Source organism: Sus scrofa, chromosome 11 (assembly GCF_000003025.6).
Source record: "Sus scrofa isolate TJ Tabasco breed Duroc chromosome 11, Sscrofa11.1, whole genome shotgun sequence".
In the NCBI taxonomy this organism is placed as follows: domain Eukaryota; kingdom Metazoa; phylum Chordata; class Mammalia; order Artiodactyla; family Suidae; genus Sus; species Sus scrofa.
In genome coordinates, this window is record NC_010453.5 from 26,523,137 (window position 1) to 26,549,842 (window position 26,706).

Here is a 26,706-nt window from a genome sequence, read left to right on the forward strand (position 1 = left end):
TATGGCCACATTGACTGAGAAGGGTTTAGTTAAGACAGAAAAAGCATTAAATTTATACAATAAGACATTTTGAAAGAGAGAGAGAAGTGACTGAGCGAGACCACACTCATATAACTTTCATTACAGTCTATTGTTATAATAATTCTATTTTTTTTTTTTTTTGGTCTTTTTAGGGCTGCACCCATAGCATACGGAAGTTCCCAGGGTAGGAGTTGAATCAGAGCTGCAGCTGCTGGCCTACGCCACAGCCACAGCAACATCTGAGCCACATCTGTGACCTACAGCACAGCTCATGGCAACTCTGGATCCTTAACCCACTGGGCGAGGTGAGGGATCAAGCCTGTGTCTTCATGGATACCAGTTGGGTTCGTTACCACTGAGCCACGACGGGAACTCCCTAATAGTTCTAATTTATTATTAGTTTTTATTGTTAATCTTTTACAGTGTCTAATTTATAAATTAAATTTTATCAGATAGCTAGGTAGATAAATAGATGGAAAAACATAGCATATAGTTGGGTTCAGTACAATCTGTGGTTTCAGGCATCCACTGAGAGTCTTGGAACATGTTCCTCTTTGATAAGGTGGGGGGAACAACTGTAATAAAATACATTCAATAACCCCTTTCACCAGCCACAAACTTCAATGCTTTCTCACTCCTGCCTTAAAAGGGTCTAAACTCTTTAATTTGGCATCGAGGGCCTCCTCATCCATTCTACTCACACAAGCTTGTCCTCAAGCCAACCAACTGGTTTCCTCAGTCCTCGTAAAAGCTCTGTGCCTACCTTTCTCCACAGCTTATAAACATCACTTCTGGGTTCTGCCCATCTCCAGTAGTTCTGGTTGACAGGTGATTTTACCTGTAAAGTCTGAGATCACTTCCTGTTTGCACTCGATATGCCTTTCTCCATGGCGTTTGGCACTGGGTCTTCTCTGAACATTGATGGGTTTTTGTTTGTTCGGTTTTTGTTTTCATGTTTAGGTATTCTCTTCTGCAAGGCTGTGCGCTTTCTTGTGTCACCAATATGAAACTGAGCAGGACGGGGTGGGGCTCCTGGGCACAAAAGCCTTTCTCCCCCATTTCTTGCCTGTAGGGAATAGGCTTCCTTCAGCCTCCATGACCTTCCCTGAGCTCCAAAGGTCAGGTTCAAACAGCAGCTCATCAGAGAACAGGAGGGGATGCAGAGACCAGGGAGGAACAGTCAAGCAACAATAGTGCAGCCTTGGGGCAGAGTTCTGGTTCCTCCTCAAGGAATATACATAACAATGTCTTCGAGCTCTTCTGCTGAACTAAAACTCCCAACAAATGAAAGCCAGAGAGGAGGATCACCAGAACCAGTCCTGGGGCCACTAAACACCAGCTTTGAAGATGAATGAAAACTTGCAACTATCCTGATCCTTATCTGAGGTCCTACTTTCTTTTCTTTTTTTATTTTCAGGGCTGCACCCATGGCATATGGAAGTTCCCAGACCCAGTTGGAGCTATAGCTGCCAGCTTACCCCACAGCCACAGCCACACCAGATCCTTAACCTACTGAGCAAGGCCAGGGATCGAACCTTCAACCTCATGGTTCCTAGTTGGATTCATTTCTGCTGCACCATGACGGGAATTCTCTGAGGTCCTATTTTCTACTCCTAATCTATAAAACCACTTTCTATTCACTCTCAAAGAAAAGGCCCAGTCTTTAGGGCATTAGCCTGCTGTGGCCTCCTTTGCCTGGCAAAGCAAGAAGGCTATTTTTTTCTCTTTTCCCTAAAACTCTGTCTCTGCATTTCTTTTGGCATCCGTGGACGGAGGCCGAGTTTTGGCAACCAGTGCATGATATGCTGATAAAGGGTCCTGAAATGCTCTGATTAATGGTGGTCACAAATTTTAGCACAGAGTAGGAACTGAGAGGTCCAGGTAGGAGAAAGAGAGATGAAGAGAAAATACGGCACAGATGAAAAGTGGCTTCTCCGTCCACATTCTTTTATTCTTCTCTTTCTTTGCACCATTCTTGAGTGGAAGGCGATCTTCCTTCCTGTTTAGGGTGATAAGGACAAAGTATGGTCCTTGAACCGTAACCAAAGTTAGGTGCCAAAGTCAATTTCTCTGGCTCATTTGGAGTTTGAGGTATCCCTTAACCAAGAAGATAAAATATTTTCATTACCCATTGATTAAATTTCCTTCTTACAGCTAATAAATTCAGCAGTTTAAAAACTAGTTTTATGCGGTATTTTACGACGACATAGTTTTGATAATATCCTTATTATGATAATGATCCTATGGGAAAAGTTATCCTAAGTGAAGATTATGTCACCTGCATCCTTGTTTTATGTTAAGGGGGCTTTGTGATTAGTGTCGATACTCAAGAGCGGTTCTCCGTGATTTTTCTCTAGGTCAAGGTACTAAAGCAGTTGCTAAATATCATTTGTTTCTGGGCTATGCCTGTAGACAGTATTTTGGCTGACTTCAAGGGCTGAATTATGTTCCCTGAAATCATTTTACAAAAAGGACCAGCAATCTGCTGATAACTTTTCTTATAAATGACTGCAACAGTCAGGACCTCATAACAGGCTGATTATGCACTGGGGTAACAGGAATGGGAGATAATGCCCCTTCTTGTGAGATTACTTAAACCAGTTACTCTCAATTTGGGGGCTTATACTGCTGAAGAATGACTTCAGTTTTTTTTTTTTTTTTTTTTTAAGGGAGATTTTTTAAAAAGGAAAAAAAAACAGCTGTTAGGTTGATTTGTTTTCTTTCAGTCTTAATAGCTTCAATTTCTAGAACTTGCGCCTTGAAGACAGCAACATTGAACTTGATAATATTTTGCTCGTTCGTCTCTAGAATGTTTGCTCAGTGAGAAATGAAAATGGGTTTCAGTATAGTACATAGAGTAATTTGTTCTAAATGGCACAAAACCTGTTTCTGGGCCAGAGAAACATCAGTTGAAGGTTCTATAAAGGTTGGCGCTTACTCTGAACCGTGGACACCATCATCTAGTCAAATAGTCACCTTAGGGACTTTCTAGTGGCTCCGGTTCCCCCTAAATATATGTTATTAGTTTTATGCAATAGGAAAGGGGGACACATGCAAAAGCGCAGGCAGGCACTATTCTGAATTTGGGACCATTTTTCTCCATAGTTATAGTGAACGTGACCTTAGTTTACCTACAGGGCGCTTTCGTGGGTAAAGGGACCCAACGGTGTGACTTGTTCGGCAAAAGAGAAAATCTTATGAAAATGCTTGGAATGCAACTCCTGTTTTACAGATTTGGTTTCCTAGTATTTAGGGAGAACGTTAGCACGTCCCATGCTTTTGTTTTAGGGAGCAAAGTTAACACGGTAGGGGATTCACCCCCATCTTCCCTCCCGCCATCCCCTTTAAAGCTGAACTGAGCCAGAGGACCCAATGACCCACACAGGGATGAAAACTACATTTTATGGACATAGAGTTTGGCACTAAGTTGGCAAATGGGAAAACAAGCCACCTAAAGCACATTTCTGCCACAAGCTTTTGATACCGAGACAAATCTTTTTTTTTCTAACAGAGCCAACAGGATGGAACGTGAGAGCACCAGGGGCTCAAGGTTGTAAACACGGCTTCCTGATGACACCTCTCTAGGGGGACAGATCTTACAGTTTCTATATTATTCAGCCTGTCACTCACTGGCACAAAACTGATTTTTGCCTCGGAAAATGTTCCTTTCTTGAAACTCCAGCTGTCCTTCCTTCAGAAAGCCGTCTTTCAATACGGTGATGGTTTGCTAGGAAACAAAGCTAATGCTAATAATGAATCACTGACAATACAGCACATTCTTTATCAGAGATGGTCTCCTTGCTGCCAAACAGCTGGAGGAGAAGTGGGGAAAATGCAATCAAGCTTTTAAGCATCATAGCTGGATGTTTTCAAACATTAAGTAGCCAGATGTTTAGCACGGTGGAGGTAATGCATATGATTGCCTGGCTTTTAAAATATTTTCTCTGGGTCTCTTGATGTGCGGTAGATAGAGTCGGGGACTATTCTTCATTTTCAGGATGCTGAGCGGGTTTTTCTGATCATGCATGGCAACAATAATGCTGACGACTGGCAAGAGGCAGGCACTGTGTGCGATGAGGGAGAGGAGGAAGGGCTGAGACTTGGACCGTGGTTAAATGGGTCCCCCTCCTGGCTAATGTGCATGGACACAGGTGCCTTTTAAAAGGCATTGGCTGACTCCGTTTTAGGTCTTCAGTTGAGGGGCATCTAGGAGTTCAGAAGCCAGGTAAAGGGATCTGATTCTCTTGTTTTCCCTGAGACCCAAAGGCTGAATAACCTGCTGCTTCCTTGGGATGCCCAGTGCTAGGAAAGCAAGCAAACTGTCTTTATACCATTGAGGATACTGGCTTACAAGGAATCTCGTCTCACTAAACTCAAGTGGAGTTGCTTCCTTCCTTAGATGAATGCCTCGTTGGGCAAAATTAAGACATCGAAAGTAAACAAAATGAAGCTTTCTCTCTCTACAGGATCTCAGAGTTCCCGACCAGAATCAAGCCATGCTCCCTGCTGTACCTCTCTCTTGGTTACTGGTACTTATAATTCGAGTCATTGCCAAATGCTCCATGAAATTAAACCCCCTGGAAATTAATTATCTCATCCAAGGTGGCTGTTTCAGAACTGGGTTCACAGATCCTGGTGCTACAATAAGTGCGACTCCCTCTTAAGAGTGAAAGGAAAAAAAAAAAAAAAACATAGTCATTGACTGACATGTCTCTGCAGGAATCAATAATATTTCAGATCATGGAGGAGCTGAGACTAGTCTGGGCATATCAATAACTCAGCCTGCTCACAGATTTTATTCAAGATAACTGGTTATAGAACCCTCTGCCTCGATGCCAACTCCATGGCACGGGCAATAACGTCATCATTAACACATGGGACTGTTTAGCATCTGGAACACGTCACACATAAAGAGAACTTAACATAGGGCTATTTATTGTGATTTAGACAGATGGTTTCATGTGTCTTTTAGCCTTCAGCCCATCAGGCCACCCGTGGTTTTCTCCAGCCAAGGGCTTTTTACAAATAATTGGGTCTGTAGCAATTTGCTAACAAGACCGACTGCAATATATTTCCCTATATCTTTTTCTTACCCTTAACTATCCCTTCCCGTGGATTGTGCTTGACAAGCCTCCCTGACTGACACTGGAGTCTTCACGAATAAGTAATTGCTGACATAAAAGGAGACGGAGGGGCTGAAATTTCATCAGTAATGGTTTCCTTGCTTCGGAGAAGCTATTCAGAAATGATGACTTTTGGAAAACAGAGCTGCTCTGATTAGACAGTGCCTGACTCTGTTCGGAGAGGCTGTTCTCCCAGAATCTTTTAATACAAGGAATGATAATCCAATGCAGATGGATAACCGTGGGTGGCAAGCGATGCATAGATGTATTTGTTTCAAAATGGGAGCGCAGGAACTCTATTGGGCCTCTGTTCGAGGGCCTCTCTGTGCTCAGGAAGGAATAAAGCAGCTGCAGAGGCCCTGCTCTAATCTCAAAGTGAGAATCAGGCACACGAGCAAAGCAAGCAGGGTGCCTTTTTATAGTGGAAACGTCGGTAGGGACCTTAATGAACCCCCCCACCCCCACCCCCGGCCCTGCCCTTGGCCACAGTTCAGCTCTCCAGTCCCCTCTTCCAGCTCTTTTCTAAGGCAGCAATGTGACCCAGAGGCTGGGAGATGGCAGACTGGCCCGGATGGATGCTTATTTGCTTGGTCTTCTCTCCGTAACCCCCCCAGTGGCATTTGGAAGAAGCATGCCTGGGCCCGTGGCAGAGAAAAGCCATTACACAGCAGAGAGGGTTTAGTGATCAGAAGTATTCAAGAGGGCAAGTGGCTCGTGGCTATGCATTCAGGAGGCCTTGAGAAGGCTCTAAGTCTGAGGGCAGAGATTCAGATAGTCCCCCCCACCCCTTCCGCCTTGATGCACAAAAATGTCTCCCTGGAGGCTCAGATGTCCCGCTGACACTTTACAAAGGGCTGCACTGGAGTCCCTGCTGCTTCTGCGGCCGCTACTGGTGTCAGGGTCTTTCACCGAAGCTGTCAATTTCCCTACCTATGAGGAAGAAGCCCCCTGGCATCATCATCGGTGTTCTGCCTGACCATGGTTCTGTTCTGTTTAATTCCCAGCGCGAAATGCCAGGCTAGTTCCACCTGATGAAGTTCAGCAGTTCGCCGATTCCGGTGCACTGCACGAGGGCAACGGGCAGCTGTGCAAACCGGCCTCGAAGTGTATGCTGGCCTTGGACTTGGCCAGCTTCTCGCAGGAGCAGTTCCGGTTGTGTGTCTGGAGGTGGAGGTGAAGGAGGTCAAGTTTCACACTCCGCGTTTCCGCCAGGCCCAGATCCTGGGTGTCTGAAGGCACGGCTGTGGGCATGCGCATCCTCTTGGAGGTGCAGGTGGACGTGGGAGCCAGTGGGTTGCAGAGCTTGCGCCTGGCAGAGCCGCACAGCCCCTTCCGCGTGGAGCTGCAAACGCGCATGTACCGCTTCCAGTGTATCCACCTGGTGATGCTGCAGGAGCTAGGCCGCGAGAGCCAGGCCGCCTACAGCCTGGAGCTGGTGGCCCAGGACTTAGGCCTCATGCTGCGCTCCCCCACAGATGCCCTCAGCGTGCGCGTGTTGGATGCCAACAACCACTGTCCAGCCATCCCCGCAGGGCGCGGTGGCGGAGGTGGAGCTGATAGAGGACACGCCCATGGCCTCGCTATTTCTGGACTAGGACGCAGCGGACCCCGACGAGGGCCCCAACGGCAACGTGGGGTTTGCTTTTGGCGCCTGCACCCCAGTTGAGGGCTCCGCCTTTTTCGCTTCGACCTGCACTCGGGCCTGGTTGGGCTTGTGGACTACGAGCACCAGAACACTTATGAAACTGGACGTGAAGGCGCAGGACCGCGGCCCCGGGCCCCGCTCCGCCACCTGCAAGGACATCGTGCGCATCCCATGACGTCAATGACTCAGGACATCGCCATCACACTGCTGGCCGCTCCAGGAGCGCCTGCTGCATGGCCCTTCGCTGTTGCCTCCGCTGCTCTTGTGGGGGCAGGAGGGCGGACGCGACCTCGTCCGCGGGACCCGGATCGCCAGAGGCCAGAGCCATCTCGCTGGTACCCGAGGGGGCGGCGCATGAGAGCCTGGTGGCGCTGGTCATCACATAGGAGAGGGACTCGGGCGCCAACGGGCAGGTGCGCTGTGCCCTCTCCGGTCACAAGCACTTCCACCTGCAACCGGCCTAAGCGGGCAGCTACCTGGTGGTGACCGACGCGTCCCTGGACCTAGAGCGCATCGCGAAATTCAACCTGACGCTGCTGGCCGAGGACTGTGGCGCGCCCCCGCTACTCCTTGTGCGGCCCTACTCCGAGCGTGTGAACGTCAACAATGACAATACGTCGCTATTTCCGTGGCGTCGGTACGCGAGACCACCTACTAGGCCACGGTGGGTGCCAGGGATCCAGACCTGGGTCGCCTCGGCGAGGTCACCTACCCACAGCTGGAAGCCTACGAGGTTCGCGCGGTCTCGGTGGATCCCTCCCTGGGAAGCTGCTTGCACGTCGATGCTTTGACTTCCAGGAACTTTGGCTGTGGCTGGAGGCGCTCGAGAGCTGCTCTCCGCAGCTCCGGGGGCCGGGCCTTGGTGCGGCTGCATGCGGAGGACCAGAACGACCACGCGCCTCGGCGGGTGACCCCTCCACTCGTCGGTGGCTCAGCCCAGCTTCCTCTGCCCCGGGATGCGCCGCTGGGATAACTGCTGACCTGAGTGCAGGCAAGAGACCCTGACGAAAAGCCTTAACTCCGAGCGGACTTACATCCTCCTCCGCAGCGACGGCGGCCCCGGGGCGCTAGCGCTGCATCCAGCCACGGGTGAGCTGTCCTTGCAGCGCCACCAGTGCTCGCAGCCTGCCGGCCCGCTGACGGCAGTCGTCTTGGACTGGATCGAAGCCGGCGGGCCTTGTAGTGCACGGCCGCGTTGCTCCTCGTGCCCGCGGAGCCGGCGCCACCTGGCGGAGAAGTGGTGCTGGTGCCGCTGCTGCCGCCGCCGCCAAACCCGGGAGGGAAGGAACCCGCGCGAGGGAGCACAGCGCAGGGACCAGGTAGGTAGGTCGGGTTTGCGGTCGGGGTTTTGGCCCCCGGCTGCGGACGTTAGCTGGTGGCCCTCGTCATCGTCACTTGCTCCTGTCCAGGCGAGGCTTGGACGTGGAGGAAGAAGCTCTGTGGCCACAGCCAGAGCGGGTGCCCCGCGAGCAGTGGTCAAGCTAGCCCAAGTCGCCGAGCATCAGGGGCTGACTCTGGGGTCTTCGACCTGAATTTCTTCGTGGTGGAGACACCGCCGCCTTCCATTTCCCCCAGAGGCTCAGGAGGGCGAGTCTGCCGAGAATTCCCACTCCGGGGACAGTGGGATGTCCTTACCTCGGAAGAGGAGCCCAGGTAGCGCACTCTCAGCTGCCTTAGTGTCCCCGTTAACCTTTGGTAGAGTCTCACTTTGGGACAATTGTGAAAACTCAGTGCCTAATCAGGTTTGGGATTTCACATGGATAATTTTTCGGGACTTAGGTGCTTTTTCTTTGAGAGGAAAAATTCTTCACAGGCGAGGGCAGTAGGCAGGTTAATGGCCCTGTGTTTCCGGGGGCCCCTGTCTGTTACTGCTGTTTGGGCTCCTGGTAACTTCCTTGAAGGTGCAACTTGACGCCTGCTCCGTCGGAGTTTAAATGCTGTCTCTCTGGAGCACGCCAGTTGAGGGATGCTGCCCCCCCCCGTCGGTTCTGACATCGAAGGGTGAAATGTTATTATTACCTGCTGCTCCCACCCCTCTTTTTAACCGGGGTTCGGTCTCATTCCCCCTCTCCCCTTGGAGAGAGAATAAATCTGCTGCAAATTTAAGGTAATTGCAGCGTATTTATCCTTATCTCTGAGGCCTGAGTTTTATGCTTTGTCCACTTTTATAGGTAACAGGCTAAATCTTTCCTTTTCACTCACTTGCAGGACACTTTTTTTTTTTTTTTTTTTTTTTTTTTGGCTTTTTGCCATTTCTTGGGCCGCTCCTGTGGCTTATGGAGGTTCCTAGGCTAGGGGTCCAATCGGAGCTGTAGCCACGGCCTACACCACAGCCACAGCAAAGAGGGATCTGAGCCATGTCTGCAACCTCCCCCACAGCAGCTCGTGGCAACGCTGGCTCCTTAACCCACTGAGAGAGGCCAGGGATTGAACCCACAACCTTATGGTTCCTAGTCGGATTCGTTAACCACTGAGCCACGATGGGAACTCCATGCAGGACACTTTCAAATCCAGATGAATTTAGTGAGAGAAAGCGAAAAGGAGGCAGTGAATTGATATTCTGATATCGGTAGAGAAGGCTTTAAGAAAGCATGTTTTCAAATAATTGCAGAGCAAGAGGGTAAGTTCACACCTGTGACTTTAAAGATTTTCCTCTCAAAGTCGGAATATTATATGCACAAATTAATAGGAAAAAAAAACCCTAAAGGTGGCGTCTCTACTGTACATTCAGATGGGAGAATGCTGAGTGCTGCAGAATAGAGCTAATATCTCTGATCACTGACTTTTTAGTTGGTTCTATGTTTTTTATTTTATTTATTTAAAAAAAAATGTTTTTCTTTAGGGCCGCACCCAAGGCACATGTAGGTACCCAGGCTAGGGGTTGAATCTGAGCTGCAGCTGCCAGCCTATGCCACAGCCACAGCAGCTCAGGATCTGAGCTGCATCTGGAACCTACACCACAGCTCAAGGCAATGCTGGATCCTTAACCCCCTGAGTGAAGCTAGGAATCGAACCCGAGTCCTCCTGGATACTAGTCGGATTTGTTTCTGCCGAGCCACGCTGGGAACTCCTTGTTCTATGTATTTTAAATGCTTTATACTTATTGGCTTATTTATTCCTCAGAATACATCCAATGAGGTAGGGCATTGAGGCACAGAGAGTTTAAATAGCTCACCCAAGTGTTGGAGTTAAGATCTTAACCCAGGAATTCTGGCTCTAGATTTCCTGCTCTTAATCGCCTACTAATCTGCCTCTATTTTTTTCTTTTTTTCTTTTTAGGGCTGCACCCATGGCCTATGGAGGTTCCCTGGCTAGGGGTCCAATTGGAGCCATAGCTGCTGGCCTACACCAGAGCCACAGCAACTCGGGATCTGAGCTGCATCTGTGACCTATACCATAGCTCACGGCAACCCCGGATCCTCAACCCACTGATCGAGGCCAGGGATGGAACCTGCAACCTCATGGTTGTTAGTTGGATTCATTTCCACTGCACCACAATGGGAACTCCTTTCTCACTCTCTTCATTGCTGCTACTCTACGCAAGGCCCTGTCGTTTCTTGCTTGGACAACTGCAGAAGCCTCAAAACTGGCCTCTCTGCTTCCAGACTTGCTCTCTTGCAGCCTGTTCTCCCTACAGCAACTAGAGTGATCCTCTTACTTCACTGAGTGAGGCCAGGGATGGAACCCCCATCTTCACGGACACTGGTGGATTCTTAAGCTGCTGAGCCACAACAGGAACTCCTAATATTATTTTATATACTTGTTTATTTCTTATTTATTCCCTGTTCCAAGTTGTATCACTGGCATCACATCGGTACTAATTTTTTTTTTTCTAGATGGATGAATGAAGGTGTGGTCTAACCATAATATACATTGCAACAGTATGACTCTTTCATATAGTAATAGCACATTTTAGATTAGGGTAAAAAAATGTTGGTGTTTTTACAAGTTCCATTGTGCGACTTTATGTCATGGAAATTTCAGCGTCATCTTAAATCTTGAAGGTTTTACAGGAAATTTATCCTTCTGGATCATTTAATGGTAAATTAGCCTTTTCGAAAAAAATCAAATTCCTAGAACTCCTACTGTTTATTCTCTATTGAGGGAATTACTATCTTATTCTTGCCTTATCTCAGTTTCTTCAACATAAGAAAGCGCTCTTGTCTGGGATGGTTCAAGGTGCAGCTTTGGCAAAAAATAATGTGGCCAAGGTAATGTGCTCAACTTAAAAAGATATCATTTGTTGGTGATAACCATCATATTTCCTCTTACCAATATTCAACAGCTCCATTTTATTGACTAATTAAGGATTTACACAACAGTTGCTATGTGCCAGGAGCTGTTCTCTGTGCTTTACAAATATTAACTCACTTAATCCTCATAATAATATGTAATTAGGTAGGTACTGCAATTTAACCCCATTCCACATATGAGGAAACTGAGGCATAGACTTGTTGGAGTAATTTGATCACAGCCACCCAGCTATAAGGGGTGGAGCTGGGTTTCCAACTGTTATTCTGGCTCTAGAGTCCATGCTTTTACCCCCCACCCCCTGTTTTTGGCGGGGTGGGGGTGGGGGGCTCCACCTTCAACATATGGAAGCTCCCAGGCTAGGGGCTGAATCAGAGCTGCATCTGCCTTCCTACACCACAGCCAAAACCACACCAGATCTGAGCCACATCTGTCACCTATGCCTCAGCTCCCATCAACACCAGATCCTTAACTCACTGAGTGGGGCTGGGGATTGAACCTGCATCCTCATGGAGAGTAGTTGGGTTACCCCTGAGCCACAGTGGGAACTCCTGGAGTCCGTGCTTTTAATGTTCTGTTATAGCATATTTTCAATAGGGTTTTAAACATTTATTTTATGGGTCTGCTGAAGATTTAGGACCAATTTACATTCCTGAGGATGTCTCTGTTTTTGACTCTAAATGAGATGTTCTGATTTATGGTTCGGTTTATACTTCAACTCTCCACTGCATTTTCTTGTAAAACTTTTAGTGGGATGTGGAGAGGCTGCCATGTGGGTGATGGCAAGATAAGTGAATTAGGTGTCATAGCCGGAGGTAAGAAGCTTAGTGAAGGTATTTTCATTAGTTTTTCATCTCATTGTTAAGAGTTAACACAGAGGATGAGCAGATTAACTTGATGATCTCTAGAAACTTCATTTTATTTTTAATTTTTAATTTTTTTTTTTTTTTTTGCTTTTTAGGCTCACACCCATGGCATATGGAAGTTCCCAGACTAGGGGTCAAATCGGAGCTGTAGCTGCTGGCCTACGCCACAGCCACAGCAACACAGGATCTGAGTCGTGTATGCAAGCTATACCACAGCTCATGGCAACGCTGGATCCTTAACCCACTGAGCAAGCCCAGGGGTCGAACCTGCGTCCTCATGGATAGTAGTCGGATTCATTTCTGCTGAGCCACAGTTGGAACTCCAAAGAAACTTCATCTTAGATTGTAATTTTAACCATTCCTCCCACCAAACCTGTGTCAGAGGTTCCCATGAAGCATTTAATTTACTTGCTTGGATTTTATTTCCATGTCATTTCCTCAGTGCACCAGCAGGTGGCGGTACACGTCACTGGTAAACATAGGAAGAAGAAAAAAGGGAAACAGCTTGAAAAACCAGTCCCTGGACAACTGAATGCTGTATGTGGCATTCTGATTATTTAAAACATTTAACACTATTTCAACTCGGATATCAATCCAAGTTGTTTCAGGTGGTTCTGAACAAAAAAACATTTCAGGATCCTGAAAGATGAATCCAGGAATCTCTAGGCAGCAAGAATTTTTCATCGCATCAGGAAAATAGCTACAGGACTGTACTTTCTTCAAGTACCCTTTGCCCTCACATTTCCCAGCTTAGACATATGAGTTTCCAACCAGAACACTCAGAACGCAAAGGATGTTATTTTCGAGCCTATGCCTCCCAAAGTGAAGGGCTGCCAAGTGTATGTGACAGAGTTCAAAACCGCAGGCCTGCCGTGCCACCTGCCCCCCTCTTCTGGGACAGAATGATGAATTAAATCATCCTTCAGTGGATGGATCACCTTCGCATTCCTTGGAAACAGCCACTTCATTCTGGAACGCTGCGATTCACACAGACAGTCGCGTTTGGGGAATATACACATTTATGTTTCTGTCAAGTATTTATAAGCCAAGTTGCACACACAAGCCTCTTCGACTTGATAGATGTTTCCCTAAATTATGTTAACAGTCAATGTCAGACTACATGATTTTTTTTTAATGTATTTTACCAAAGAGTCCTAGATGTGGTCTTTATTGCCACAAATAGAAGTGAACATGTATTTTGTATTCTAGGATCATCTCTCTCTTTTTTTTTTTTTTTGGTCTTTTTGTCTTTTTGCCTTTTCTAGGGCCACTCCCTCAGCACATGGAGGTTCCCAGGCTAGGGGTCCAATCAGAGCTGTAGCCACCGGCCTACGCCAGAGCCACAGCAACTTGGGATCCGAGCTGCGTCTGCAACCTACACCACAGCTCACGGCAATGCTGGATCCTTAACCCACTGAGTGAGGCCAGGGGTCAAACCTGCAACCTCATGGTTCCTTAGTCAGATTCGTTAACCACTGCGCCACGACGGGAACTCCTAGGATCATTTCTGAAGGTAAATAAAATATGAATCTAGCTCTTCTTTTACATTCAAGTGTTCACAATTCTACTGGGAATATAATTTAATATTGAATATAATTTAACAACAACTTTAGGCTGGATGAAGTATCCGGACCCTGACTCTGACCATAGTCTGGACCCCACCGACTCTAACCAAAGGGGACACTGTGGACGGGCTCCCCTGGGGCGAGGGGACCCCAAATCCTACATTGCTGATATTTGAGAGGGTTGCCTGCTGCTGTGTGGGTATAGGAGTGGCAGATTCTGCCAATGGGTGAAAGGCGAGTACAGGTGGCTGGCGATGTGCTTTGGGACACTCAGCCCATTCAACAGCGGCAGCTCCATCAGAGGCAGGGCTGCAGGGAGCAGGGGTGGCGGGAGTTAGAGAAGGTCTTAAGACTTCTGCCATCTCGGTCAGGGCTTCCAGCAGGATTTCTCTTGGCGCTATGAACCAGAAGCTAGGCAGACCCCAAAGCAGAAGACCAGGGGCAAAGGGAGAGGTTGAACCCCCAACGCGGTGACTGGCAGGCTATGTGAACAGCCAGTGGGGTCCAGAGGCAGTAAGGCTGGGTGATGGGATGGGAGCTTCTGGACTGTGTCTTGCTTGCTTCAAGATTGGCCCAGACCAGGGAAAAACTGAGGCTGCAAGGGCAGGACACTAGTGTCTCCTCAACTGGAGGAGTCTGAGCTCATCGAGATCTGACCAGCAAGCTGAGAGAGAGAATGGATGTCTGTACGTATGTGACCGAGTCACTTTGTTGTACTGCAAAAATCATCAGAGCCTGACAAATTCACTATACTTCAATAAAACTTCCGAAACAATTTAAAAATTATTATTATTATTATTTTTTAAATGTGGGAGTTCCCGTCTGGTGCAGTGGAAATGAATCCAGCTAGTATCCATGAGGTTGCGGATTTGATCCCTGGCCTTGCTCAGTGGGTTAAGGATCTGGCATTGCCATGAGCTGTGGCGTAGGTTGCAGATGTGGCTCGGATCTGGCGTTGTGTGGCTGTGGCATAGGCTGGCAGCTGTAGTTCTGATTATCCCTAGCCCTGGGACCTCCATATGCCATGCGTGCGGCCCTAAAAAGGACCCCCCAAAAAAAATTCTGACCGGCAAGAATTGTTCACTCAATATGATAATCACTCACCACATGTGTCTGCTTAAATTTATTTATTGATTGATTTATAGAAGTTAGTTTTATTTTATCCTTCCCAATCTGCTGAATTTTTTTTCCCCCTCTTCTTTGTCATTTTTTTTTTTTTTTCTTTTAGGCCCGTACCCACAGCATATGGAAGTTCCTAGGCTAGGGGTCGAATCTGAGCCATAGCCGCTGGCGTACACCAGAGCCACAGCAACGTAGGATCCAAGCCGTGTCTGCGATCTACACCACAGCTCACGGCAACACTGGATCCTTAACCCACTGAGCAAGGCCAGGGATCAAACCCATCACCTCATGGTTCCTAGTCGGATTCATTAACCACTGCACCAGGATGGGAACTCCTGAAAGTCCATCTTTTATTGGTTCCTAGATGTATCTCAAAATGCATGGGCATCTTATATTATTTATTGTAAAATATTTGAAAAATTCCCCCTACTGCAAAATTTTCCGCAGGCCTGGGGAATTTTGAAAGGCCCCTGTGCTGTCCTAGCTGGCACCTCAAATTTATAATCCTCGTATGTGGTCCCATAACCTTAGAGATTTTACAGAAAATGGTCATGATCAAACCAAACCTGCTCTTATATCTCGACTTTCCCAAGAAATGATTCAGCTATTTTTGTGACCCATAAATCATTCTTTAGCTGTACTCAGGCAAGAAGCCAGTAAGTCCTTTAAACTCCTTTGGCTGCTGGCCTTCCCTGGAAAATCACTGCTGTAGAAATCAGTTTCCAGGTCCTTTAGTGTCTCCAAGGTCGGGATGTGGTCCCAAGTGTCACCTTTCCAGAACAGGTGGTCCGAGCCCCAGGGAGACTTCGGTAAATATGCATGGACGTACCTTGCTGTACATGTGACATACCTTGAAAGTAAACTGTATGCCGATCTTTTGGTTTCCGTTGAAGGATATTTCAGCTTCATGAGAGTAACGTGTTATGTAAATGAATTCTGCAGGGATGGTTATTTAGAAGCCGAGAATCTAAAACGTTCCCTCCGATTTGTAAACCCACGAGTCGATGTATTTGTTTTTCTTAATACCAGGTCCGCCTGCAGTTGTGATATTAGCTTCTGTCTTCACGACGGTTCCTCAAGCAGTTTATACCTCCTGCATCCTGCCTGTGTTATGACTGCATTCTCAGCGGGAAATCATAATATCATAATGGGCAGCATTTATCAAACGCTCATTGTATACAAGGCTCCGAGCTAAATTCTGTACGTGAATTATTGTATTGATACCGCATTGGTATCCTAGGAGGTGGATATTTTATCATCATCCCCAGGGATCAAACCCATCACCTCGTGGTTCCTAGTCGGATTCGTTAACCACTGCACCAGGATGGGAACTCCTGAAAGTCCATCTTTTATTGGTTCCTAGATGTATCTCAAAATGCATGGGCATCTTATATTATTTATTGTAAAATATTTGAAAAATTCCCCCTACTGCAAAATTTTCCGCAGGCCTGGGAATTTTGAAAGGCCCCTGTGCTGTCCTAGCTGGCACCTCAAATTTATAATCCTCGTATGTGGTCCCATAACCTTAGAGATTTTACAGAAAATGGTCATGATCAAACCAAACCTGCTCTTATATCTCAACTTTCCCAAGAAATGATTCAGCTATTTTTGTGACCCATAAATCATTCTTTAGCTGTACTCAGGCAAGAAGCCAGTAAGTCCTTTAAACTCCTTTGGCTGCTGGCCTTCCCTGGAAAATCACTGCTGTAGAAATCAGTTTCCAGGTCCTTTAGTGTCTCCAAGGTCGGGATGTGGTCCCAAGCGTCACCTTTCCAGAACAGGTGGTCTGAGCCCCAGAGAGACTTCGGTAAATATGCATGGACGTACCTTGCTGTACATGTGACATACCTTGAAAGTAAACTGTATGCCGATCTTTTGGTTTCCATTGAAGGATATTTCAGCTTCATGAGAGTAACGTGTTATGTAAATGAATTCTGCAGGGATGGTTATTTAGAAGCTGAGAATCTAAAACGTTCCCTCCGATTTGTAAACCCACGAGTCGATGTATTTGTTTTTCTTAATACCAGGTCCGCCTGCAGTTGTGATATTAGCTTCTGTCTTCACGACGGTTCCTCAAGCAGTTTATACCTCCTGCATCCTGCCTGTGTTATGACTGCATTCTCAGCGGGAAATCATAATATCATAATGGGCAGCATTTATCAAACGCTCATTGTATACAAGGCTCCGAGCTAAATTCTGTACGTGAATTATTGTATTGATACCGCATTGGTATCCTAGGAGGTGGATATTTTATCATCATCCCCATTCTAGGGATGAGGACACGGAGGTTGAGAGAGGCTGAGTGGTCTGAGGTCCTGGAGTCGGCGAAGGAATTGTGACCTGACATTACAGACATGAAATTGAGGTTTGTAGCTGTAACTATAGATACACAGTCACGTCACCACTACCCAGATCAATGTTTCCAGCCCCCGGGAAGCCTTTTTCAGGCCCCTTCCCAGACAGTAACTCTTTGCAAAGCCACCTCTATTCAAAGCTCTTTCACGCTCTGACTTTCTCCTGTACTTGAACTTCATATAAACGCAATGGTACAGTGGTTCCTCTTTGGTGCCTGGCTCACCATTATGCCTCTGGGCTTCATCCAGGCTGTTTGTTCTTTCTCACTGATGGGTAGTATTTCATTCATGAATTTGCCACCGTTTATGTATCCACTCGACAGTTGCTGGATAAATAAAGTTTTTGGCTTTTGTGAGTTCATTGACCCATGTTTTGGTGGCTCTGTCCCTCATTTCTGTTGGCCATATACCCAGGAGTAGAACTTTTTGGTCCAGAGTGATGGATCTAAAGTTTGAACCTCAAATTTCCTGACTCCACAATTACCCCTGGCCTGCCACCCACTACGTCAATAACAGCCCGTGTTGTCTGGGAGCTCCCTGTGTGCCAGACACTCTGCAAGACTCTTTTTCTAAGCAGGCTCTTGATAACACCGAGAACTTTCTGTACACTTAACTAATAACCACAGGGGAAGTTTTATATTTGTTCAACAAATCAGACAGTCTTTTAAATGATCATTAAACAGCTGATGTCTTACAATGTATGGGGAACACTGAGTAGCTTGTCTCTGGAAAGACCATTCATAATATCCATCTTTGACAGACGGCTTTTGCTCATTGCAATGTATCCAGGAAAAGGAGAAGTAGCAATTGATTATGAATTGACTTGTGTCCTGTAATTAGCTAAGGAAGACACGAATCCATTTCAAACCCATTTCCATAGTCTTCCCCGGGCCGGGAATTGATTGCCGACTTGAATTTTGCTGCATCAAAAGTGAAGCTAAGCTAATCTCAATTTGTATTTCATTGAGTAAATGTCAGCTATTGATTTTTGTGGCTTCCTACCGGTGAGGCCATGTGTCTGTCAGGCTTTAAAGGTAGCACAGCACAGTCACAGCGCAGTTTAATTAGGTGTGGGCTAGTCATTTCACCGGCTCAAGGAAGATGAAATATTTAGCTGTCGTGGAAGGAGAAACGTCAGCCGGCTGCCTGTTCTGTCGCCCGCTTTCAGACTCTCACTCATCTTCATTTAATGTCCATTGATTCTTAGGGTTGGATGTGGTACAGAGGAGCCCTTTCGGCACACGGTGTTGGAAGATTGGGCTAAAATGGACTTCACAGGCTCGCTGAATTCTTCCCAGCCTTCTTGAACTGACAATGCAGCATTACATTTTAGGGTAAGGACTTGACCTGTGTGCATGAGAGAACAGGTTTCCACAATGTGCCCTGCTTGCTTGCTTGCTTCCTTCCTTCCTCCCTCCTTTTCTTTCTTTCTTTTTGCTTTTTAGGGCTGCATCTGCAGCATATGGAAGTGCCCAGGTTCGGGGTCAAATCGGAACTGCAGCTGACGGACTACTCCCCAGCCACAGAAACGCGGAATTCGAGCTGTGTCTGTGACCTACACCACAGCTCACGGCAATGCTGGATCCTTAACCCACTAGTAAGGCCAGGGATCGAACCCGCATCCTCATGGATACTAGTCAGGTTCATAACCCAATGAGCCACAGCAGGAACTCCAGCAATGTGCCCGGTTTTCTTAAAGAGTAATCCACACTGCCTTGGTCAGACAGGGTTTTCATAGGGTTTGACAAACTGTGATGCCCTCTGACCTGGCATAACACAGAATGTGTAATCTTGCCTTGTACTCAAATGCTACGGTTCATGTAACAGTGAAAAGAAACTTCTTTCTCAGAAGAAATACCAGAACCTCTTTGTTTTTGATTTCCTCATCCAAAATGAAGATAATTGGAGTTCCCTTTGTGGTGCAGCGGAAACGAATCCGACTAGGAACAATGACGTTGTGAGTTCGATCCCTGGCCTCATTCAGTGGGTTAACGATCTGGTGTTGCCATGAGCTGTGGTGTAGGTCACAGATGTGGCTCTGATCCTGTGTTGTTGTGGCTGTGGTGTAGGCCAGCAGCTGTAGCTCTGATTCGACCTCTAGCCTGGGAACCTCCATATGCCTTGAGTGCAGCCCTGAAAAGCGAAAAAAGAAGATAACAGTACCCACTTCATAGGGATTTAGTGATGGCTAAATGAGATAGTAAATATAAAATGCTTAACAGGAGTTCCTGTCATGGTGCAGCAGAAGGGAATTCGACAAGGAATCATGAAGTTTCGGGTTTGATCCCTGGTCTCCTTCAGTAGTTTAGGGATGCCGTGAGCTGTGGTGTAGGTCGCAGATGTGGCTCAGATCTGGCGTTGCTGTGGCTGTGGTGTAGGCAGGCAGCCATAGCTCTGATTAAACCCCTAGCCTAGGAACCTCCATATGCCACAGACACGGTTCTAAAAAGAAAAAAAAAAAAAAAAAGAAATATTTTTCATTTCCCTCTTGCCTTGTTTAAATTGATGTATTTTGTTATTCCAAATATCCCTATTTTTTTCTTTCTGTTTGGTGCAATTCATATATTTTTCCATCTCTCTTGGTTGGCTATTACTGTTATTTTTAAAATAACTTTTCAAGTAGGTGAACAATAATAAAGTCCCCTGGATATTACAGGGTTTTTTGTTTGTTTGTTTTTGGGGGGCCATGACTGCAGCATATGGAATTTCCAGGGTCTAATTGGATCCGCAGCTGCCAGCCGACACCACAGCCACATCAATACCAGATCCGAGCCACGTCTGTGACCTACGTCACAGCTCACAGCAACACCGGATCCTTAACCCACCGAGCAAGGCCAGGGATTGAACCTGCATCCTCATGGATGCTAGTTGGATTCTTAACCTGCTGAACCACAACAGGGAATTCCCTATAGGTTTTTCTTGGTTTGTTATTTGGCATTTTTGTGTGTGTGTGGTTTTGTTTGTTTGTTTTTGTCTTTTTAGGGCTGCACCCTCGGCATATGGAAATTCCCAGGCTAGGGGTCTAATCAGAGCTATAGCTGCTGGCCTTTGCCAGAGCCACAGCAACGCGGGATCCGAGCCGTGTCTGCGACCTACACCACAGCTCATGGCAATGCTGGATCCTTAACCCACTGAGCGAGGCCAGGGATTGAACCCGCAACCCTATAGTTCCTGGTCGGATTCGTTAACCACTGAGCCATGATGGGAACTCTCTTTTTTTTTTTTTCTTTGACAGTGGTATGGGCTCTGATTTAAAAACAAGTCCCTCTAGTAGAAACATTTTTTTACATTTGTTAAGTTAGATCAGTCAATCATTTTATCTTATGGCTATATTTCAAGCCAGCAGTGAACCTGACAGGCACATGAAGACATTTAAATAGAGAGATTAAGGAGTTCCACTGCAGTGCAGTGGGTTAAGAGTCTGACTGCAGTGGCTCAACTTGCTGCAGAGGCAAGGGATCAATCCCCAGCCACACCTGCCGTGGGTTAAGTCTGGCTTTGCCACAGCTGTGGCGTATTGACTTAGATTCAATCCCTGGTCTGGGAACTTCTACATGCTGTGTGTGCAGCCATAAAAAAAAAATAGATTAGAGTCCAGAGATGCACTGGTTCTTCAGTTCAAGAACCCCTTGGAAAGCTCACAAAAACGTGGTAGCCCCCGTTCTCCTGCTTTGGTGAATGTTAATGTGCCATTTAACGGAGCCTTTTGGCCATCTGCTCTGCCCCTTACATACTCAGCTCACGGTGCTGTTGTAACCATAACCCCCTGCAAGAGGGATGAAGTAATAAAATGGTGAATGGCTGTAGCTACAGGGGATAGTTGATAGGAAAGTCTCGGTAATGGGAGCGAGTCTTCCAGAAAGGACACAGCCTGAAAGGTATTTTCTTTCTAACCTGGAGCCAGGAAACCTCATAGAACTTCTCCCTTGTAAGGCCCGGAAGCCATTCCCACAGATATTTTGGTAGATGTATTTCATAGACGGCATGTGCTTTAGCCCATGTTTACTGTTTAGTTTTATCTCCTGCTTCCTCTCTGCTTGTATTCCTTGTCCCAGTCTCAATTCTCCTGAAATGGAGATAGGACAGCTGTGTAGATGGTACCCCAACAAGCCCTGATCACAGGAGCATGGCCCACCTCTCAGATAGCCCTGAGGCCATATTACACCTGAGGACTTGTAAAGAGATGGACACCCATTACCTACTTACCTGAGTCCCTGTCTCCAACCAACCTTCCTCCTTCTGCCTATGACTTGGTTTTCCATGAAGACTTGTTTTCAGGGAGAGAATGGTGCATGCATTCCATTCCCGTGCCCATTAGACTTTGCACTGAAAATTAACTACATCATGATTTGGGTTTTATTTATCAGCACCATGAGCTTGGTTGAAGTGATTCTGGTACCTGGAAAAGAGTCTATTCTCAGAGTGCTGAAAAATCAGGGATTTGAATCTGCCTGTCTGAGGCTGGACCCTGGATGGTGATAAACTGACAAAAACTAATGATGCAGGTCCCTGTAGTGTCCTAGGGGATGACTTGCCGGTCCTTTCTCCAGGCCATGTGCCACCCCCCCATCCCTGCACTGGCCATGCCAGAGCGTCCCCTAATTAAATGCCTGCCTCCGCTGATGGCATAGTAATAACTAATATCAATCAAGCTCTTCATGTGTACAGTGATACATACTTCTTGCGACCCTGCCAAGCAAGCAGCGCTGTTGTCTTTTCTTCTAAATTGAGGTTAAATTACTTAGGCAAGTCCCCGACCCCCCCGCCCCCCGAACGAGGGAAGGGTGGAGCTTCAGGGCCAGACAACATCTTCTGGGTTCAGTGCCTGGTCCACCTTGCCTAACTGCCTTTCCTTTAGCTTGTTAGTTCTTCCTTTGATTAGGTCTCTAGGTCGAGAAATCAAAGTACTTAAAAACCCATTTGGGTAGTTTCTTAGCTCAAGTCCCTGGGAGCGGACGAACAATCTAAATGCATGTTCAACCACTCAAAGATGTGATTTGTCCTCGGGCTCAGCACCCCTCATCCATCATGCTTGCTCCTAATAGACATGGCAGCCTTGCACAAAGGGGCCCTCTGCTCCCTCTCCCCATTCGGCTTCCTTTGAGGCGTGCTGCCGTTCGGGGCCCTGTTGAGATTTTGATTAAAAAAGACAGATATTGTGCAACTTCCATTAATGTGCTATTTCTCCTGTAGCCAAATGGAGGCTCTTGCCACTTCCTCCAGGGAATTTAATTTTCCGTGTCTGTTGGCAAATTCAATTTTGAGTTTTACGTAAAAACGCTAGGAAACGGTTAGTGGCCTGGGCAGGGGTTATGCTGGTCATGCAGTGATTCTTTGAGGTGATTTTAACCCTTTGGCAACCTATTCCCCTCTTCTGGAATCCACAAATCACTAGCTTTCTTGCAGAAAAGAAAACTGCTTTAGGAGTTCCCATCGTGGCTCAGTGGAAACAAATCTGACTAGCAATTTCTTTTCTTTTCTTTTTTTTTTTTTTTTTTTCCTATTTTTAGGGCTGCACCTGAGGCATGTGGAGGTTCCCAGGCTAGAGGCTGAATCAGAGCTGCAGCTGCTGGCCTGCGCCACAGCAGCTCGGTATCCGAGCCGCATCTGAGACCTACACCACAGCTCACGGCAAAGCCAGATCCTTAACCTCATGGTTCCTAGTCGGATTTGTTAACCACTGAGCCACGATGGGAACGCCAAGAATCCAGTTTTTAAAAAAATTATTTTAGGGGTTCCCATCGTGGCTCAGTGGTAACAAACGGATGTGGGTTTGATCCCTGGCCTTGCTCAGTGGGTTAGGGATCCAGCGTTGCTGTGAATTGTGGTATAGGTTGTAGACGCTGCTCAGATCTGGCATTGCTATTGCTGTGTAGGTTGGCAGCCACAGCTCCTATTCAACCCCTTCTGGGAATTTCCACATGTCATGGGTGTGGCCCTAAAATGGCAAAAAAAATTATTTTACTGAAATGGAGTTGATTCACAATGTGGTGGTAATTTTTACTGTACTGCAAAGTGATTCGGTTATAAATACACACTCACACACACATGTATATATATACACACACATTATTCTTTTCCATTACAGTTTATCTTAGGATATTGAATATAGTTCCCTATGCTATGCAGTAGGACCTTGTCATTTATCCGTTGTATGTATAATAGTTTTCATCTGCTAATTGCAAATTTCCGATCCATCCTTCCCCTTCCTTGCCCCCTCCTTGGCAACCACAAGTCTGTTCTCTATGTCTGTGAGTCAGTTTCTGTTTCATAGATAAATTCATTTGTGTCATGTTTGAAATGGCATTTGTCTTTCTCAGACAACTGAAAGACTCCAGTTTTAGGCCGTGAGTTTGTGGTGTTGCCATTGTTGTTTTTTTTTTAACTACCTTACCTGGAACACATGCTTTCCAAAGCAAACCAAAGAAAGACTTAGTGAAAACAACGTGTCATAGATTTAGTTACTGATATTACTTTCTGAGATGAAGGTCATAAACTACGTGTTCCATCAGCCCTAAAGCTTGTCCATATTCTTTTTTGTTTTTGTTTGTTTTTGTCTTTTTTAGGGCTGCACCTGCAGTGTATGGCAGTTCCCAGGCTAGGAGTCGAATCGGAGATGCAACTGCTGGCCTACACCACAGCCACAGCCACACCAGATCTGAGCCGTGTCTGAGACCTACAGCACAGCTCACAGCAACACCGGATCCTTAACCCACTGAGCAAGGCCAGGGATTGAACCTGCCTCCTCATGGGTACTAGTCGGGTTTGTTACTACTGAGCCACAACGGGAACTTCAAGCTTGTCCAGATTTGATGGGACTTGGAAATCCCTTTCTAGAGCTCTCCTTCTTGAGAAACATCTGCTCTGCCCTGAGGGGAAGAAGACAGCGGAGCTTGGGGACAGTTGGAGGCCCAGGAGTCCATCAGAAGCCATCGCTTCTGCAGCCATCTGCTCTTTCCTTGGTGAGCTCCCCCTCAAACTCCCGGGTCCACAGCAGCCTGGAAAGATGATGGATTTCCTACTGATATTGATAGTGCGGATGGCTGACTCTGATGGTTGAGAGAAAAATCTCAGGTGTAGTTTTGTACGCGCCTGGGCGGGGGTGGCTTTTGAAATGGAACCCATTTCACTGTGACCTTATTTCACTCATATTTCCCTCTCCTGTTTCTTTTTGTACTTCAGATCTGATAAAGTTAGGGGGTACCAAAACCGAAAATCTGGTCCTTAAGCAGCCTCTCTAAAGAGAAAACAGAGAAACATTTTACTTCTCTCTCTAGTTAGGGCCTTACAGAGCATCTTATTTGATACCAGTAGACATCCAGGAAGTGCCTGTTAAATAAGAGACAGTTTATTGGAGAAAAGTGTTATGCAAATGAAAATTTCATTTAAATAAATTTAGTGCACGTTTATATCAATTTTTTTTTTTGGTCTTATTAGGGCCACACCCTTGGCATATAGAGGTTCCCAGGCTAGGGGTCGAATCGGAGCTGTGGCTGCTGGCCTACACCACAGCTGCAAGCCACACTGGATCTAAGCCACATCTTCAGTCTACATCACAGCTCACAGCAACACCAGATCCTTAACCCACTGAGCAAGGCCAGGGATCAAACCTGTGTCCTCATGGATGTTAGATTCGTTTCTGCTGAGCCACGATGGGACCTCCTAGAACAATATTTTCAAATATGAGCATGCTGAAGGCAAAGATCACACTTCTTTCTTTTTTTAATTTTTATTTTATATTGGCGTTTAGTTGGTTTATAATGTTGTGTTAGTTTCAGGTGTACGGCAAAGTGATTCCATGATGTGTATGCATATATCCATTCTATTTCAGATTCTTTTCCCATATAGGTTATTACAGAATATTGAATAAAGTTCCCTGTGTTATATAGTAGGTCCTTGTTAATTATCTTTCCCAAACTCCTAATTTATCCCCCCCTCCACCTTTTCCCTTTTGTAACCATAAGTTTTGTTTGTTTGTTTGCTTGTTTTATCAATCAAGCAACGTCTTTATTAAAAGAAAGTAGATAGTTCCCAGGGCTGCTGGGAGTGGGGAGAAGAGCCCCCTCTCTCTATTGTCCCATAGGGGTTTTTATTCCTTAAAGATGGGGGGGGGGTTACCAACGTGGCATCCAGAAAGATGTGGCTTTCTCCCATTGGCCTTGATCAATTACCCATGTCAGTTCTTGTCCAATAGGGTCTTAGGGGTGGGAATGTCCCATAAGTCTCGTAAGTCTCATAGTTTCTTTGCCCTTTTCTTCCTGCAAGTTGAGTCACAGGGGGTTACAAATTAATGTCCATCTGGGCATAGGCACACTCCCTATAGTAAACAAGCCCTTTGGGGATGTTGCTCCCTGGAGCCCTTAAGCCAAAAATATTAATCAATGGCCCTATCAAAGAATGCATGGAAGCCCAAGCTCCTGCACTGAGTTAATAGTCTGTCTCAATGCCCCCCTCTAGAGGTGGACACTCTAACTGCAGGGGGGAGGTGGGGAGGGGGGAAGGGGCTCTGAATGCTTCCTGCTGAAAAGGGGCGTTGTTAGGGGAAAGCAGCTAGGTCTCCCCACTCCTGGGACGGTTGAGGGGGCTTTGATACATTACATTGGGTACCTCAAAGTAGAATGTGTGTGCTTTCAATAAAGGAGGAATGAAATGACATTTTATTAAGACAAAAGAAAGCTAGTCTGACTTAAGCCTGTTGCTCTGGATGGAAAAATAAGGGACAGACTCATACGGATACAAAAAAAATGATGCAAGGTATGTGGGAAGTGGATACTGAGAAAAGAACTTTGTACATGGTGAGGACTAAGTTTAAAATAAATTTAATCGAGTAAATTAATTTTTTTTTTTTTTGTCTTTTTGTCTTTTTGCCTTTTCTAGGGCTGCTCCCGCGGCATATGGAGGTTCCCAGGCTAGGGGTCCAATCAGAGCTGTAGCCACCAGCCTACACCAGAGCCACAGCAACGCCAGATCCAAGCCGCATCTGGGACCCACACCACAGCTCACGGCAACGCTGGATCCTTAACCCACTGAGCACGGCCAGGGATCGAACCCACAACCTCATGATTCCTAGTCGGATTTGTTAACCATTGAGCCACGACGGGAACTTCAATTTTTTTTATTACTTAATGAATTTTATTACATTTATAGATATACAGCAATCATCACAACCAAATTTTGCTGCATGTCCATCCCAAACCCTCAGTACATCCTGAGTAAATTAATTTTAAAAGTAAGGTGGTACCATAAATCATACTCTCACAAGAACAAGTTACTGGTGCTATTATAAAATCTAAATGTTGTGTCTATATTCCTGATTATTCACAGGATGGGTCTGATTCCCTGCTAGATCTCCAGCAGCAGATTCATAAGAGGTCAGATCCAGCTCCAGCTTTTGGAGCTGCCCTCCGGAGCGGGTTGGCCTCCTCCTCCTGGTGGAAATATTTCCTCACCATAGCCATCATTGTGGTCTTGATCCTTTTATTCGGACCCTGTATAATTAAGTGTACTTCTCCCTTCATTACCTCCCGATTAAAAACTATCAACCTTCGGAGTTCCCATTGTGGCTCAGTGGTTAACGAATCCGACTAGAACCATGAGGTTGCCGGTTTGATCCCTGGCCTTGCTCAGAGGGTTAAGGATCTGGTGTTGCTGTGAGCTGTGGTGTAGGTTGCAGACACAGCTCAGATCCTGTGTTCCTGTGGCTGTGGCATAGGCCAGTGGCGACAGCTCTGATTCGACCCCTAGCCTGGGAACCTCCAT

At 46.4% G+C, this 26,706-nt stretch overlaps 1 pseudogene; it reads left to right on the plus strand.

Moving 5' to 3' along the window:
- LOC100515161 lies at positions 5,719-7,762 on the plus strand (annotated as a pseudogene).